General features: G+C 39.7%; 1 protein-coding gene across 1 annotated transcript in view; it reads left to right on the forward strand.

Moving 5' to 3' along the window:
• The first annotated feature begins 2766 nt into the window (after positions 1 to 2766).
• The window catches only part of LOC116093875 (guanylate-binding protein 4-like), a 32658-nt gene continuing 24436 nt past the window's right edge, over positions 2767 to 10988 (forward strand). The window contains exons 1-3 of the mRNA XM_031375697.1: positions 2767 to 2931; positions 3057 to 3185; positions 9483 to 9571. The gene's annotated coding sequence lies outside the window, so the exon portion shown is untranslated. The remainder of the gene's footprint in view (positions 2932 to 3056; positions 3186 to 9482; positions 9572 to 10988) is intronic.

Genomic DNA, 10988 nt, shown 5'->3' on the forward strand with positions numbered 1-10988 from the left:
GCAGGAGCCTTATTTTCACAATTACAAAACATCATTCTTGCACGAAAAAATCAATTTTATATTGATCATATACAGGCTCATTCAGGCCTACCTGGGTCATTAGTCAGAGGCAATGATCTCATTGGCAGAGCTCTGGTGGGAGAGGTTTTAGTTTCAGATCCTGTTGCCTTCGCTAAAGGGGATCATGATAGATTCCATCTATCCAGCCAAACTCTGAGGCTTAAACATAAAATTTCCAAAGATCAAGCAAGAATGATTTTTGAACAGTGCCCTAATTGAGGTATTTTATCTCCAGTACTGCAGTTAGGGGTAAAACCAAGAGCCCTTATGCCCAACCAAATTTGGCAAATGGATATAACTCATGCAGAATTTGGAAAGCTTAAATATATACATGTCTGTATTGACACTTGTTCAGGACTTATATTTGCTTCCCTGCATACTAGAGAATCCTCTAGAAATGTAATTGATCATTGTTTATGAGCCTTTAATGTTATGGGCTTACCCAAAGTGATTAAAACCAACAATGGACCAGGTTACACTGGCAAAAACTTTGTCTTTTTGCAAAGATTTTGGCATTAATCATAAAACTGGAATCCCATATAACCCTATGGGACAGTGAATTGTAGAGTAAGCACATAACAAGCTTAAAAACTGGATTTTGAAAATGAAGGGAGGGAATCTGTTTCCTCTCAAATCTCCAAAGGCGTACCTTGTGTTTGTGATTTTTGTTTTGAATTTTCTGCAGACTGACATCAAAGATCAGTCCGAGGCAGACCAACATAGGCATCCTGACACTTCAAGTTCGTATGCTATGCTAAGATGGAAGGATCCGCTCACGAATGCCTGTCATGGACCAGACCCTGTCTTGATCTGGGACAGAGGATTCGTGTGTATTTTTTCTCAGAAAGAGGATGGAGCACGGTGGCTTCCTGAAAGGCTAATACACCAAGTAGACTCAGATCCACAGCCTTCTTAGCAAATGTGCTTGAATGCACTGCTGAGAAGTCTTTTTTCTTTCTTTTTCTTTTGTTTTTAAGCTGACATCCTTGTCTGTCAGCCCTGAATTTGCTTCTTCCCACTTGATCCAGAAAACTGTTTTCTCCTAAAACTAAACAAATCATTCAAATTCACAGGCTCACTCTTGGAGCAAAGAGGTGTTGGCTACCTCTGCAATTTCAGCACTCCAAAGGCTAGTGCAATCCCGAGTTCGCTGGTTTGACTTACCAATTTGCTTGTGAATTGAGACCTGTTCCCTAGGTAACCATCTCCAGAGTCAAAGACAGTAATTTAAATGGCTACACACAGATCCAGTGCAATGGAGAGAGACCTTCCAAGGACTTCAAAGAAAGCTGCTTTTAAAGAAATGGTAGCAGTTCATGGACTTTGCAGACAACTAAAGGCATGTCTTGGCATTAGCTGCAAGGATGGAGGGTGCATTTCTGAAAGCTTTGGTCCACGATCTAAGGCTTTGGCAGAAATCCACCTAAGACAGAAGCACAAGACAACTGGCTGTATTTTGAAAGAATATGTAATAAGCCCGGTTTGCAGTGTCAACCTAGATGCACGTGATCTCAAAGACGGGTAAAGATATCTGCCAACAGATATTATTTTCCACAAGGTTCTATCCATCAAAGCACCATAAAAATTCCCGTGCAAAACTGTGCCATTTGATTATGCCTTAGTCCTGCTTTTGTCTATTAGGCAGGGAGGAGATGTTGACTCCTTCCCTCCACACCTCAGCTCCAAGGAGCAACAGCCTGCACCTGGAGGCAGCTACCTGCTACAGCTAAACAATGGTCTGCTACACTGCAGTTCATCTTTGAAGAAGAGTGACCTACAAGTCATGCTGAGTCACAAACATGCCTACTTGCCTGAGGACTTGCTAACTTGTGAACACACCTGCCTGACTGAGAACTTTGAGTTTCCAGAGACCTTGGCATCTTATATCTGCTACCGTGTTTACATTATGCATGTCTTCTACCTGGACATTTCAGTTTCACTTCTTAGCTGTACCTATAAATGTTCAGAATATTCTCAAGTATAAATCTGCTTATTTTTCAGGTCCATCTCAAACCTCTGACTGAGGAGAACCCAGAAGCATGGAGCTGTGGGCCATCTCCACCCACAAAACATAAAAGTATGGGCTGGATTTGGTGTTTGTAGGAAGAATAGAAAGTGTACAAAAAATGAGTCAAGAAAGAAAAATCAAAACCTATGATTAGCAAGAAAAGATCAAAAGAGCTAAAAAGTTAGAGATCAAAACAGGATTTGAGTTTTTGGATATATATACACTTGCAAATTTTCTCTTTTCCTTATTACTTTTAAATTTGAGCCACAAAGGGAAAAAGGAAGGGGAGAGCTGAAGGATAAATTGTACAAAAGCAAGGAGAAGAAGAAGAAGAAGAAGAAGAAGAAGAAGAAGAAGAAGAAGAAGAAGAAGAAGAAGAAGAAGAAGAAGAAGAAGAAGAAGAAAAAGAAGAAGGAGAGAGAGACAGAGAGAGACAGAGACAGAGACAGAGACATAGACAGAGACAGAGAGAGACAGACAGACAGAGAGAGAGAAAGAGAGAGGAGAGAGAGAGAGAGAGAGAGACTTCTTAGAAGACTGAGCATCCAGATATAGTTTCCTGACTTAAACAGAATGTTGGTTTCTTTCTGTGCCTCAGGTTCTATGAAATCATAAGAAAAGGTTTGTTATGCATTGAGGTAGAGCAACTGCATTCTACCAGGAAAGTATCCCAAGGGCCAGGAGTTGGGTTAGATGCTGTGTGTATGACATGGGCTCTGGCACACTGGCTGCATGTCTAATGAAACCACCTAGGCACATTAAGTGTGTTTGGGCAGTTCACCTTAAGAATGGTAGATCTAGACATCTCAGAGTGCCCCAAGTCCTCACATCCTGAAGTCTGTTCTAAAACTCATACTGTTTGGGTAAAGTTATCATGTTTGGATATGGCATTATTTCCATCCATTTTTTTATAGCTATTCATCAGAAGCTATAGATATTTTTAATTCCATGGAGAGACCAGTGCTTCACATTTGCTTCTGTGCTTCAGATCACTGCAGGACTTCAGGAATAAAGGAAGTGTGTCTTCACGATGTGTACAAAAGTCAGAGAAAAACAGTGGTGGAAGTCCTCCCTCTCAGTAGTGGAAGTCCTCCTTCTCAGTCGAGAAGGAAAGCAGGTAAGACTTCTCACCTTCTTACCAATGCATGGTACTAGCCTCAGAAGGGAGCCCCAGAAGCCCACACGTAAGAAGACCAGCACCAAGGAAGCCGCACTCCTAAAATAATGGGTGACAGTGACATCTTGTTTTGTCTTTGATTTTTTGTGTAGTGATGAGTGGAGTTAGCCAGTTCTCCCACTGTCAAAGCAGGGCATTTGTGCTTCCAGCTGTGAGAGTTTTTATGGTTATGAGCCTCATGTTTTCATAGAAGTAGATGAATCAACCTTTTCTAGAGGGATCCTTTTTCATATGAAACAAAGAAACCCCATCTGGAAGATGAATACATAAATATTAATTTTTTAAATGCAAAATGAATAATAAATGAAGAGAAGTAACTCTCACTTCTACTCCAAAGAGACCTACATTTAGAGAGTGAGGATGATGAAGTCCATGCAGAGAGCCACAAGGCTCAGCTCATTCCTTGCAAAAAATGAAACAAAACAATAGAAATCATTTTGAGATGGGAGGTCAGATATATCTCAGTATTACCTAGCTGTGTTCCCAGACTTTGGGCTTCTGTCCTGTAGATGTTTGGCTAAAGATGAAGGTTGGAAATGTCTTCAGATTGCCTTTTTTAGAGCTTGCAGTGTTTTAAGGGACATGGATTTCATTGTCATGGAGGGATTTGACTCAGTTCAGCCAAACTGCAGGTAAAGAACTGAAAGGACCATGAATATGTTCTTTCAATAACAAGACTAAAAATAGTAAAGTCAGATGCTGGTAAAAAGCCCCTTGAGTAAGAAAAAGAAAGTGAAACTCAGGAGAGAGGAGGGAGGTGTCAGGATCAAAGAAATTGGCAAATGGCCAACCATGGTGACACAATCCCAAGTGTCTGCTCCTTTCCAAGCTACACATAGCTCCTCTTCTCACCCTTCCCCCTACTTTAAACTTCTCCAGCTCAGAGGCTTTCCTTCCCTGAGCTTCTCATTTTGATAGAACACTGCCATTTCAGCCACGTGCCCTCTTGGCTCCCTCTCTCTTGGCTCAATCTTCCTTGGTCCTTTTTACCTCTTCTCTCTCGCTCCTTTACATGTTTGGCTTGGTCCCCTCCCTTGTGGGTCTCTTTCCTCTCTGTGTTTTTGGCTCTCTCTTCTTCCTCTCTCACCCTCTCCATCCCCAAATCCCTCTCATGCCCTGATTCGGTCTACTGCTTTCTCTCCCTGCTTTGGACTCTTCCAGACGACTCCGGCTATACTCTCTCCCTCATATCTCAATAAGACCTTCCTCTCAACCATACCTTGAAGGAATGATGACCTTGCTTTATATGTCTTTTGTCAATCTCACTAGATGGAAGCTACTGTGTGGTTGGGACCTTCCTCTCTTTATTAATATTAAGAAAGGGTATTTATCATATAATTCATCAAGATATTGAGAAGATCACATGATATAAACTGACTAGAGCAACATTAATATATTTTTTTTATTTTTACTAAGCTCTGAGCTTACTGTTGCATCTCCTCTTGAACCTAAGGAAGCAAGAGCAGATTGTGTGTTGGGGTTCCTATTGGTGTGATAAAACAGCATAAACAAAGCAACTGGGGAATCAATGTCTTTATTTGGCCTATATGTCCACACTGCAGTTTATTACTAATGGAAGTATGGACAGGAATTTGAAGATGGTAGGAATCCTAGAGACAGGAGCTAATGCAGAGTCCATGGATGGGTACTGCTTATGGGATAGCTCCGTGTGGCTTGCTCAGCCCACTGTCTTATAGAGCACAGGACCACCAGCCCAGAGATGGCGCCACACACAATGTGCTGAGCATTCGATCATCAATCACTATTTAAGAAAATGTTTTACAGGCCTGCCTACACCCTGATTACATGGGTGAGGTATATTATCTTTTAAAAAAATTTTTTCTCTTATATATTATATAACAAGTTCCGTTTCCCCTTCTTCCTCTCCTCTCAGTTCCTTTCACCTACCTCCTGTCTCATCTGCCTCTCATTCAGTTATCTCCTTTTTCCCTAGAGAAAAGAGCAGGTTTCCCAAAAATATCAACCAAGCCTGGCATAGCAAGTTACAATAAGTCTAGGTACAAACCCTCATGTCAAGACTGAACTAGGCAACCCAGTAGAAGAAAAAGTTCTCACAGTTGGCAAAAGAGTCAGAGAGAACACTCACCCCTTTTGCTAGGAGTCCACAAGAACAACATCTACAGAACCATAACATATGAAGAGGATCTGGGTCAGATCCAGACAGGTTTCCCCAGTTGTAAGTATAGGCTCTGTGTTCTGCTGTAAGCCTGGTTTGTTTATATTTTGGGCTGAGCTCTTGTGCTGTCTTCAGCCTTCTTGCCTGGGACTATCTGACAAACCTTAAGTGAAACAGGAATTATCATGAAGGGCTAGATTATTCTGAAATGGCAGAGCTAAACTCTGGACTATCCTGGATCTTGTATCCTATCCTGGACGGTGGTTATTGATTGATTGATTGATTGATTGATTGATTGATTTTTTTTTGTCTATAGATGAATTAGGGTAACTTCTTCCCAGTGATGCCCTGTCATGAAAGCAAATCTCCTGGAGAGAATGATGTTCAACATCCTCTCTGAACTGTGAAATGGGTACAGTCAGGAGCAGACATGTCTCTAGATAAAAGATTTTTAGTAATGAGATGTCGTAACTTTCATATTCTGTGGAGTTCTGATGCTTTTAGGAATACTATCTGTGCAAAGAATTTCTGAACTGTTTTCTTTTAACTACTCTCAGATATTTCTCATTGAATTAGCTCAAAAACACCCTTTAAAAATTAACTCAGATCCATGAGTTTGCTATCTAGTCCTAAATTCATATTCCTTTTTCCCTTTTTTTTAATTAGATGTTTTTTTATTTGCACTATCTCCTTTCCCAAGCTCACCTCAAAAAAAATTAAAATAAAATAAAATAAAATAAAGAAAAAATAAAATAAAATAAAATAAAACTAAAACAATCCCTTGTTCCCTCCCTACTTCCCCTCCTTAACACCTCACTCCCTCCTGCTTACTGCCCCTGGCATTCCCCTACACTGAGGCATAGAACCTTCACAGGGCCAAGGTCCTCTCCTCTCATTGATGACCAGCTTGGCTATCCTCTGCTATACTCATGCTGCTGGAGCCATGAGTCCCTCCTGTGTGTACTCTTTGGTTGAAGTTTTAGTCCCTGGGAGGTCTGAGGGTACTAGTTAGTTCATATTGTTGTTCATCCTAAGGGGCTGCAAACCCAACAGCTCCTTGTGTCCTTTCTCTAGCTCCTTCATTGGGGACCCTGTACTCAGTCCAATGGATGGCTGTGAGCCTCTACATCTGTATTAGTCGGGCACAGTCAGAGCCTCTCAGAAGACAGCTATCTCAGGCTCCTGTCATCCAGTGCTTGTTGGCATCCACAATAGTGTCTAGATTTGATGATTGAATATGGGAAGGATTCCCAGGTGGAACAGTGTCTGAATTGTCCTTCCTTTAGTCTCTGCTCCATAGTTAGCCTCTAAAATTCCTTCCATGGATATTTTGTTCTCACTTTTAAGAAGGAACTAATTATCCTCACTTTGGTTATCCTCACTTTTGAGTTTCTTACGGTTTGTGGTTTGTACTTTGAGTATTCCAATCTTCTGGGCTAATATCCATTTATCAGAGTATGCATATACTTATGCAGAGTATGTGTGGTTTTTTGGTGGTTGGGTTACATCATTCAGGATGATATTCTCCAGGTCAATCCATTTCTCCAACAATTTCATAAATTCATTGTTTTTAATAGCTTAGTAGTAATGTCCATTGTGTAGATGTACCACATTTTCTGTATTCATTCCTCTGTTGAGGGACATCTGGGTTTTTTCCAGTTTCTGGCTATTATAAATAAGGCTGCTATGAACGTAGTGGAGTATGTGTCCTTATTACATGTTGGAGCATCTTCTGGGTATATGCCCAGGAGTGGTATAGCTGGGTCCTCTGGTAGTACTATGTCCAATCTCCAGAGGAAATGCCAAACTGATTTCCAGAGTGATTGTACCAGCTTGTAATCATACCAGCAATGAAGGAGTGTTCCTCTTTCTCCACAACCTCGCCAACATCTGCTGTCACCTGAATTTTTTATCTTATCCATTCTGACTGGTTCGAGGTGGAATCTCAGGGTTGTTTTGATTTGTATTTCCATGATGACTAAGGATGTTGAACATTTCTTTAGGTTCTTGTCAGCCATTCAGTATTTGTCAGTTGAGAATTCTTTATTTAGCTCTGTACCCCATTTTTTAATAGGGTTATTTGGTTCTCTGGAGTCTAACTTCTTGAGTTCTTTTCATATATTGAATATTAGCCCTCTATCAGATATAGGATTGGTAAAGACTTTTTCCCAACTTGTTGGTTGCTGTTTTGTTGTATTGACAGTGTCTTTTGCCTTACAGAAACTTTGTAATTTTATGAAGTCCTATTTGTCAATTCTTGATCTTAGAGCATAAGTTATTAGTGTTCTGTTCAGGAAATTTTCCCCTATGCCTAAGTGCTCGAGGCTCTTCCCCACTTACTTTTCTATTAGTTTTATTGTATCTGGTTTTATGTGGAGGGCCTTGATCCACCTGGACTTGAGCTTTGTACAAGGAGATAAGAATGGATCAATTAGCCTTCTTCTACATGCTAACTGCCAGTTGAGCCAGCACCATTTTTTGAAAATGCTGTCTTTTTTTCCACTGGATGGTTTTAGCTACTTTGCCAAAGATCAAGTGGCCATAGGTTTGTGGGTTCATTTCAGGGTCTTCAATTCTATTCCATTGCTCTACCTGCCTGTCATTGTACCAATACCATGCAATTTTTAAGAGTTGCATAGGCACTATGCTTGTCTATGAATAACAGTACTAATCTTAATTTTTGTGTCTATTTTGAGATTTATCCTCATGAAAACCTTAATTTTTTATTAAACTAACATCTGTACTAATTTAAGAAAATATAATGTTAACTTTGTATCAATTATAAAAATTTCAAACAATGAAGATTGTGACAACACAATGTTTACTTTAATAAGTTTAGAAATTCATCCCATATATTTTCTCCCTGTATAAAATTAAAACCACTACCAAATTATCCTTTAAAACGACAACCTAACTATAATTTATAACAAAAACCTTAAGCCAACACCCAAAAGCAAGGGATCAGGATGATGACTCTCCACAATTCCATCCTGCTGAATAAAGGCCAAGAAATATCTTTAGAGGAGAGGGGAAGAGTAGAGAAAATAGGAGATTTAGTTAGGCCTTAAGAAAGCCAAGCAAGGGGACGCCCAACAACCTCAAAATATTAACCCTGAATTCCTCATGTCAAAAGGACATTCAGGGACAAAGGATGGAGCAGAAACTAAAGTAAAGGCCATCTAGAGACTGTACCACCTAGGGCATCTCATCTGCTGACACCAAACCCAGACACTATTGCTGATACCAAGAAATGTTTACAGACAGGAGCCCTGGTATAGCTCTATCCTGAAAGGGCCTACCAGAGCCTGACCAATAGAGATGCAGATCTACACAGCTAAACATTGGACTAAGCTCTAGTACAACAATGGGCAATTTGGGGCAGTAGTGTAGGAGTTGAAGGGGTTTGCAACTTCATAGGATGAACAACATCAACCAACCAGACTCCCCAAAATTCCCACAGATTAAACCACCAACCAAAGAATACACAGAGTGTACCATACCAATGGCTCCAGAAGGAAATGGAGCAGAGGACTACTTTATCTGGCATCATCACATGAAATGGAGACCTTTGGTCCTGTGGAGGCTTAATGAGTCAGAATATGGGAAAACTAGGCTGCAGAGGCAGAAGTGGATGAACTGGTGGGGGAGCACCCTCATAGAGTCAGGGGGAAGGAGGAAGGAATAGGGGATTTGTGGAGGGGAAATTGGGATAGGGGGATAACATTTTAAATGTGGAAGAATGCATCTGAGCTAGAAAACCTGCATGAGGATGATTTGGATTCTGACTTTGTGAAACAGGCAGAAAATTTCTATTCCTTCATCTTCAGCTCTTCTAAGTCTAAAACTCTGCCAGGAGGCATCAAGGTCAATGGAGCTCATGAGACTCCTACCCAGTTCTCTCTGATTGTTCTAGGCTACCCTGGAATACTTGAAATCAGAGTCAAAATTTTCAAATGAAATAGAAGATTGGTTATTTAAAACATAGAAATTTATGAGGGAATAGAAAAGTATTTGAAAGAATAGAATTTTTAATAATTGGTAAATGATGTGTGGGGTATTCATGAAATATTGTTGAGTACAGAAGGATCCTCATATTTTAGATAACAAAGTCACCTTACTGTGATAGACACATTCCACATAGAAACTGAAGCATTATTCAGAATAGAGAAGATGCAGCTACAGAAGTCAGGTAAGAAGTTAAATTGCATTGTGTAGGATCCTGAGGAGCATCATGAGCTATTTCCTTAACAGAATTAAACGAAGAAAAAGGATTGAATGCCTGTGACTAACTCAAGGTTAAGAAGATGGGCTGGCTTTCCCATATATGGCTCTAGCACAAGTGAAAATCTGAATCATGAGGAGACTGAGCATTGTGGTTTCTGTGTGATACTATTTTTAATTTTTTCATTTTAAAACAATGGTTTACTTTTATATTACTGGTGTGTGTGTGTGTGTGTGTGTGTGTGTGTGTGTGTGTGTTTGTATGTGTGTGTGTTTGTGTGTATGCTTGTGAATGCTGTGACCCTGGAAGATAGAGGCATTGGATGCCCTAAAGCTAGAGTCATAGATGGTTGTGAACTCTGGGAAATAGTTGCTGGGAACCACACCAGGATCTTCTTCCACACTGGTGCACTGTCTAGTCTTCTCAGTTATATTCTTTGGTTCCTCTAGGCCTGCTATAGCTTGTCACAATTCACTTCAAATCCATACCAAGTTAATTTCAGTAATCACCAAAGAAGTATAACATTATACCTCCTCCTGTTTTGACACCATTTTATTCATAATATGTAACAATCTATAAGAATCACAATTGTAGCTTTTTTATATGATATGCTATCCAGAAGCTTCAGAAACATTCAAATAATATTATGCAGACTGAGGAGTTTATATTTAGACATATTTTAATAAATATATGCATTTAGATATATGCCTGTAACAACAATCTATGAAAAATGGAGAACATTATTTTGGTTTTTTTTTTCCTTTTCATTCTCTTTTTTGGAGCTTGGTTTGGTTTGGTTTTCTGAGAGAGTTTTTTGTGTAGCTGTAGCTCTCCTGGAAGTACCTCTGTAGACTAGGCAGGCATCAAACTTATAGACATCTGTTTGACTTCACCTTCCAGGTGTTGGGATGAATAGAGTATGCCACAACCACATGCCAAAGAACATGATTTAAAGAGGGTAAAGTAGGGTATATGGGAAGGCTTAGATGTAGGGAAGGGAAAGGAAGGGAAGGGAAGGGAAGGGAAAAGGAATGGAAGGGGAGGGGAGGGGAGGGGAGGAAAGGAAAAATGATGTGATGATCATATTCTAATCCCAAACATAAAAGGGCCTTTTATGGGCTGGATTTGTTGGCTGTGATTAAGAAAAAAAAGAGTAGAAAAATGGGCCAAGAAAAAAAAAATCAAAGACTATGATTAGAAAGAAAAGATCAAAAGAGTTAAAGAAAATTGGAGATCAAAACAGGATTTGAGTTTTCAGATATTTATATTTTTGAAAATTTTTTCTTTTTCTTATTACTTTTAAATTTGAACCACAAAGGTAATAAGGAAGGGAGGAGATGAAAGATACATTGGACAGAAGTATGGAGAGATAATAATAATAATA

This window comes from Mastomys coucha, unplaced genomic scaffold, assembly GCF_008632895.1.
Source record: "Mastomys coucha isolate ucsf_1 unplaced genomic scaffold, UCSF_Mcou_1 pScaffold16, whole genome shotgun sequence".
Taxonomy (NCBI): domain Eukaryota; kingdom Metazoa; phylum Chordata; class Mammalia; order Rodentia; family Muridae; genus Mastomys; species Mastomys coucha.